Below are 7,793 nucleotides of genomic sequence, written 5' to 3'. Positions count from 1 at the left end.
AACATACCATGGTAATTCTTCAATATGGAACAATTGCTCGTCTAGGAACACCACACTCACTTTTGACTCATTGCGGTTAACCTCTGGGTTTTCCAATCTGGACAAGTGATCCGCAACTTGATTCTCCATCCCCTTGCGATCAATTATTTCTATGTCAAATTCCTGGAGGAGAACCCATCTGATTAACCTCGACTTTACATCCTTCTTTGTCATTAAATATTTTATCATCGAATGATCAGTGTGGATGAGTACTTTTGTTCCCAGCAAATACGCTCTAAATTTTTCCAAAGCAAAAATTACCACAAGTAGCTCTTTTTCTATGGTGGTGTAGTTAGTCTGAGCAGGATTCAACGTTTTACTCGCATATGTGATGGGATGTAAGATTGTTTTTCTCTTCTATGCCAGAGCTACTCCCATCGCATACCCGCTTGCATCGCACATTAATTCAAATGGAAGTGTCCAATCAAGTGCGATTAACACAGGCGTGGTTGTCAATGCATCCTTCAAAATCCTGAATGCGTTGAGGCAATTGTCGTCAAATTCAAATTTTCTATCAACCTCCACCAACGCACTCAGTAGTCATGCTATTTTCGAAAAGTCTTTGACAAAGCATCTGTAAAATCCGGCATGCCCCAAGAAACTTCTTACAGCCTTCACACTTTTGGAGGTGGGAGTTTTTCAATTACTTCTATTTTTGCTTTATCCACCTTCAACCCGTCCGGAGATATCTTATGCCCCAGTACAATGCCCTCCTTCACCATAAAATGGCATTTTTCCCAGTTAAGAACGAGATTCGTCTCCTTGCATGTCTGCGATCGTCCAACCAATTGCTCGCACATGTTTCCTCATAATGCTCATCAGCGCATTCTCCTGGTCTTCATTAAGTTTAGAGGAAATAATGACTGGCAGCTTTTCATTCTGCCCCAAAAATGCATACTTTAGGTGATTCGGCAGGATCTTCAATTCCATTATCGGTGGTTCTACTAAGGACGGTTGCGTTGTTTTTCTTTCTTCTTTTACTATTGGCTCTTCTTCTTGGGTTGCGTTCATCTCAACTTCCTTGCTTGTTTTTTCTATGATCGCATTGCATGTCACAATAGATGCGCTTGCATCATCTTCTTCATTCTCTTCGTCAAACTTTTCTTCTTCAGTCCAATTCTGGTCATCATCAGATTCATGCAGGTTTTCTTCATCAGGAAAATTCATGGCACGGATGATGTTGAACTTGAGCTTCTGTCCATTTATGCTCAAAGTGATCTTTCCTTTGTGCACATCAATCTGGGCACGACCTGTTGATAAAAATGGTCGCCCCAGGATGATGGGCACATCCTTGTCGGCTTCGTAATCTAAGATGATGAAGTCGGCTGGTAAGATAAATTTGTCGATGGTGACCAGCACTTCCTTCACCTTCCCCTTTGGATGCACCAAAGATCTATCTGCAAGTTGAAGAGTCACGGTCGTGGGCACAAGTTGCCCCACATTCAGCTGCTTAAAGATTGACAGAGGCATCAAGTTGATGCTGGCTCCAAGGTCACACAAGGCTTGCCCGATGTACAATCCTCCAATGGAGCAAGGTATAGTAAAGCTCCCAGAATCGCTCATATTCGGTGGAATTATTGATTTCGATCTTTGCGTTAAAGCCACCGTGGCAAACTTACCAGTGCCTCTCTTAGTTACCATATCCTTCATATCTCTTCTTAATATTCATATCTCTTAATATTGATTTCGATCTTAATATTCATATCTCTTCTTAGTTACCATATCCTTCAGAAACTTCGCGTATGCAGGCATCTCCTCAATCGTTTCACTAAATGGAATATTAATATGTAAATGTTTTAACATAGATATGAAGCGTTGGTACTATACCTCATCATTCTTTCTGAGTCTCTATGGGAAAGGTGGAAAATGCGCCCTCACGATCCCTTTTTCTGTCGGTTTCGAGGTGGACACAACTTCTAGCTCTATCACTTCTTTTTCTCTAGTCACCGCAATCTCAGGTTCCATCGTAATGGGAGCAGTTCGGCTAGGCTTTGTCCTTTCTCCCTCCACAGTTTTTCCACTCCGCAATGTCACGACTTGACATTGCTCTTTACCTAATCCCCCGAGTTGCGTGGGAATTCTATTGAACTCGGCAGGGCCCCTTGCGGTCTGTTCTTTAGACCGCTCGCAATCTGGCCCATCTGTAATTCTAGATTGTGGATGGACGTCGTCTGGCTTTGAAGCACAATTTCATTTTTCTTGATATACTGCTTCAATAAACTTTCCAAGGAGGAAGATTGCGGCGATTGCGAGCTATTGGCTTGACTGCTCGCCTAACCATTATTGCGCAGGAAGAATCTAGGTGGCCCTTCTTTTTGCACCACAAATTGGAAATTCTACTGTTGATTCTTCCATTCCATGCAAAGATGAGGTGGTTTCTCCCACCCGGGGTTCTAGGTGTTAGAAAATGGATTATTTTTCACAAAGTAAATAGAATGTGGGTTCTGTGGGCATTCTTCCATTGCGTGTCCGTCACTGCAAGTCGCACACCTTATGACGTTCTGATTAATTGCGTTTACTTGCCCAGTTTGCGGTGTTGGGCTGTTGATCGAAATTTCCAAAATTAGGTCGACCTCACTGTCCGACAGCATCTCCTTTTCTTGGAACCACTTGATCGACGCATGGTCTTGCTATCAACGCGTGCCCACTTGATCCGACAGCATCTCCTTCTCTACATCAAAATGCAAGGTGAAGGCATACTAATCATTTGTTTATATGTTGATGATTTAGTATTTACCGAAAACAATCCTAACATGTTTGATGAGTTCAAAAGAGAGATGGCAAAGGAGTTTGAAATGACAGACATTGGTCTCATGAGTTATATCTTGGGATTGAGGTCAAACAAGGTGCAGATGAGATTTATATATCGCAAGAGGGCTATATTAAACAAGTGCTCAAAAATTTTAATATGAATGACGCTAATCTAGTTGGAACACCGATGAAATGTGGTGTCAAAATCACCAAGCAAGATGGAGGAGAGAAGGTAAAATTTACATATTTCAAAAGCTTGGTTGGAAGTTTGAGATACTTGACATGTACAAGACCGGATATTCTTTATTCGGTTGGAATTATTAGTCAATTTATGGAGGAACCGACAGCAACACATTGCAAAATGGCAAAAATGATACTTTGCTACATCAAAAGGACGATTGGGTATGATCTTTCCTATGTCTCTTCTAGCAATTTTGATATTGTTGGTTATTGTGATAATGATTGGAGTAGTGATTTGAATGATGGAAAGAACACTACGGAATTTGTGTTTTTTTATTGGTGAAATGGCGTTCACATGGATGTCAAAAAAGCAACCCATAGTCACATTATCAACATGCGAGTCAGAGTACGTCACAGCAACTTTATGTGTACGTCGCAGCAACTTTATGTGTATGTCATGCAATTTGGCTAAGAAACTTAGTGAAGGAGTTGAAGTTTCAAATGGAAGGTCCAATGGAGATTTTTGTTGACAACAAATCAGTCATTATCTTAGCCAAAAATCCGGTATTTCATGGGAGGAGCAAGCACATTAATTCCCAATTTCACTACATTGGGGATTGCATTACGAAGAAAGAAGTGAAACTCAAATATATCAAGTCACAAGACCAAGCGACGGACATTTTCACAAAGCCCCTCAAGTTGGAGACTTTTATCAAAATGAGGAGTTTACTTGATGTAACAAATCAAGTTTAATGTAGTGTTGAAAAGTTTGTCATTATTAAACTTTATTTGTGGCATTTAGTGTGACTTTTGGGTTTTGTGACTTTTAATTTTTTGTAACCAATAGTGATTTTTGAATTATAGAAGTTATGTAAGTTATGAGCATTTGATGACATTTATAGCTTTAAACCATTGGCATTCCTATGGTTATGTCTCATTTTTCATATTTGTCCTCCACATTGTTTTTCTAACACCTTCAACAAACTCTCTGCAGTGATCGTGTAGCAAACTTGTTGTGCGATCTTGTAGCAAATGCTACACGATCGTGTAGCATTTGATACATGATCCTTATTATAAGCTTAAAAGTGAGAGAACAATGCCAGCTTCGAGATTGAAGATTTAAATGATAAGAAAACATTAAACATAGAAGTCAGATATTAAACATAGTAGTATGAGAATACTTATATAAAGCCATCACCATGTGAGTGAGGATCAGAAACCAGCAGCAGTAGCAGCAAGATGAAGAGCAAGAGGCGTCACTTTCCTTCTGAAAAATAAATGAACATTTGTGGGTTGAACAACTCAATGACCAATGCTAAAGAAGTAATAAAGGGGTTGGTTAATAAAATAACATGAGAAGGAGGCTACTTGTGCAATCGATCACTTGTAGTTTTATTATTATTATTTGGCCTTGATAGAAGTTCAAAAGATTCACAAACAATAGTAGATAGATATTTCCAACAAACTTATGATGGGAAAGATAAATTTGAAGACTAGGTAGGAGAACATGAGTTAATATATACGAGGAGTATGAGATAGACAGGGAAGGGCGTGTTGAAGTTGAAGAATAAAGATTTAAAACCTAAGAAAACAGTTAACATATAGGCGTTTAATAATATATATGTCATATCACCTTGTGGGTGAAGATCAAAAATCCAAGTTATGGGGTTAACGTCTCAATGGCCAATGATGCTTACAAGTAGTAAAAGGGATTGGTTAATCAAATAACATAGAAAACCAATGATAATTACCAGTTGTATATCTGCAGAATTCAGTAGTAATATTGTTTTCCCCAATTCCGTACAGAACTTTGGCCTGAAGGGAAGTGGTTGGGTAATCAGAAGGCATCCCCTGAGGCCTAACCTTGAGAGTGAGATAGAACATACAACCACACACAACCTGACTGCAAGCCTTTTCAATCTCCACAAACTCAAAGTCGGTACCCTTTCAAAATCTGTAAGATTAGATTAGAGAGATGGAGTACACATTCTGAGAGTTGAAATCTTTGATGCCAACTTCAGCACATTCTCGAAGATAATCGCTAGATAGGCAGCGTCTGGAAACCCGTTCAAGTCCACCACACATACCATTATCAGGAAGTGAAGGAATATCGAACCCCTGCCCCCATTATTAATTATTAGTAGTATTCCCAAAAAATCCCAATCCCAGAATTTAAAATAAAAATGATGACCTCACTTTCACCTTCCCAGGGTTCATCGTCGTCCTCGAACTCTAACGTAGTTTCAGACTCCCAGTTAGGGTCATCCGGGATTCGTCTGATGGATGAAACTCCGAGATAGGCAGGCGGCAGGGTTTGAAAGACGACGAAGAAGCAGCCATCGTCAATACAAACGATTTCACCTAATTCAAACTAACAACTCACAAACAAACATCAAAACCCTATAAACCCTAACTCAGAAAAACAAATAGAGAGATTCAAATAAAATCCAAACTCAACATACTGTTCTCAAAAAAAGATATGCAGAGAAGAAACAATTAGAACTCACCAATCTTGGAGCCTGGAGAAGAGGGGAACAGGGAAGAGAAAATGGTGCACAGATGCGGTGATGGCAGGACGGAAGAAGAAATAAAAAGAAAAAGGGAGAACTGGAATGGAAGGAAGCATTTTTTTTCCTTTTTTATTTATTGCTTTTAACTAAGAATCTCCCAAATGATTTTTTTTTCCTTTTTTCTAAAATCATAATTCATAATTTATTTTTTCCTTTTTCCTTCTTTCTTTGTGTTGGCCCCAAATGCTTTTATGATTACCATTTGCATTGTTTACAACTTCAATTATACGAACTAGAAAGCTTTTGAGATAATATGAATTATCAAAATAATATTAACGACTTTGTAGTGGCTTGTTATATTAATTTTTAAAAAATAATTTAACCATAGAGGAGGAAGTTACATTTTTAGCATCTAAATAATAATAATAATAAATAAAGTATATAATGTACAATTAATGTTATTGCCTTTTTTTTTATTTTGGTATGGATAACTTGTTGGGATCTTTTAATTACGATTTTAGGGATTTGTGTCTTTAATTAGTTTTATTATAAAAAATGGAAAATAATAATAATAATAATAACAACATTCTATCTTATCTAAAAAGGCTATAGGGAAGGGAAATACTATTGTTTTTCTCTTTATCTCTTTTCGTTGTTGATCATACGATTATATGATGTAATTTCATAACAAATTCAAAATTATATATATATATTATCTAATTCTAGCTCATGTTAAATAATAAGACATTCTTTTAAAAACATTTTTGTCTAATTCTACATCACATAACGACAAAATAACAGTTTTTTTAAAAGAAATCATTTTATCTAATTTTGATTAAAAAACTTTTTGTTAAAAAAAAATAATTTTATCTAATAATTTTGATTAAATAAAATATTATTTTATTTTTATATGGTTATATTGCTATGGAAGATAATTTTACTTTAATTAAGAATAATTGATACACCTAACAACCATCTATTATCTTTGATTTAAAAGTCTTGATTTTTATTATTTTTAATCATTTTTGGATTTATTTTTAATCTCGTATTAATATATTTTTTTCTTTTGACAACAATTACATTAACAAATTCAAAAGATTTTGTTCAAAATAAAATCAAATTACTATTTGAAATCTAATTTCATTTATAAATAGATAGAATAAAATATTGTATACCATTACGTATCTATTCATTTTCTTCTTCTTTTTTTCGTTTTTGTTTTCAATTTTCAATTTTTCATTCTTTTGCTTTAATTTCTTTTAATATGGAATTGTTTTGTTGCTACATGCCCATATTTAGTTTTTTTAATTGTTAACATCATCTGTGTTTGTTCTTCCCTTTGAACTTCTAATGTGTATCTATTTAATTTGGATGTTTGATTTGAATTTTTCGCATCAAATTTACGATTATATTTTATATGTGTGCGTTTATTTTTTATTTAAGTATTATACTAAAATAAAATTAAAAACATTTAAAACCTAAAACAAACAAGAAGGGAGAAAAAACACACACTGAATTGACAGAGAGAAAATAGACTAGTTTACATATATAAAAGACAAATAAAATGATAGAATTAAGTAGCAAGGGCATACGAAGAAAATTAAATGGTTTCATATTTTGGAAGGTTTGATCTCTTTTTCACTCATAAAGGTATGTTGAAAGGTACATTTCTTTGGGAAGGGGAATTCAATGGTTTTGGACTGAAGGACAAAATTAGATAGTAATGTAGAAAAAATTACAAATATGAAAAAATTAAATAGTCTATAGGTGATAGACCATATTAGTGTAAAAGTACATTGATTAATATATGAGTTGTAAATACAACTTTTTGAGCTTTTATGGTACTACAGAATCATTGAGGTTGTCTTATTTAATGAAAGAAAACTTACTAAAATTTCTGTAGCAAACAATTTTGACCTAAAACAATATCATTCTATTTTAGGAAACTCTAAATCCTAAATCCTAAATCCTAAATCCAAAATTCAACTTTTTCATATTTATTTATTCCCTCGCTGCCATCGCCACATCTCTGCACCATTTTCTCTTCTCTCTTTCCCTCCCCTCCTTAAAATTGGTGAGTTCCTCTTCCTATTCTTTCTTCCCCATATTGCTCTTCATATCTTTTTTGCAACACTATTTTGGGATTGTATTTTATTTGAATCCTTCTATTTCATTTGTGTATTAATAGTATATCTTAATAAGTTTAAAATGCAAGACTAAATATTTGATATATAAATAGTATATCTGGATCATTAAAAATTCATTTTATGTACATTTTTAGTTTATCAATAATATATCTAAATACATTTTAAT

General features: G+C 35.0%; 1 long non-coding RNA gene across 3 annotated transcripts; it reads right to left on the bottom strand.

The window, feature by feature from the left end:
• Window positions 1-4,092: 4,092 nt before the first annotated feature.
• On the bottom strand, window positions 4,093-5,607 carry LOC120080373. 3 transcript variants are annotated; one of them, XR_005482496.1, is made up of 4 exons: window positions 5,478-5,607; window positions 5,167-5,341; window positions 4,722-5,088; window positions 4,093-4,237 (listed from the first exon to the last, which is right to left on the bottom strand). It is a non-coding gene; the product is annotated as an uncharacterized LOC120080373 (long non-coding RNA). The 3 variants fall into 3 exon arrangements; XR_005482494.1 differs by having other exon boundaries at window positions 5,167-5,565; XR_005482495.1 differs by having other exon boundaries at window positions 5,173-5,565.
• Between the last annotated feature and the right edge of the window lie 2,186 nt (window positions 5,608-7,793).

This window comes from Benincasa hispida, chromosome 6, assembly GCF_009727055.1.
Source record: "Benincasa hispida cultivar B227 chromosome 6, ASM972705v1, whole genome shotgun sequence".
Lineage (NCBI taxonomy): Eukaryota > Viridiplantae > Streptophyta > Magnoliopsida > Cucurbitales > Cucurbitaceae > Benincasa > Benincasa hispida.
The sequence above is the reverse complement of the archived record's forward strand: the minus strand, read 5'-3'. Positions and strand labels throughout refer to the sequence as shown.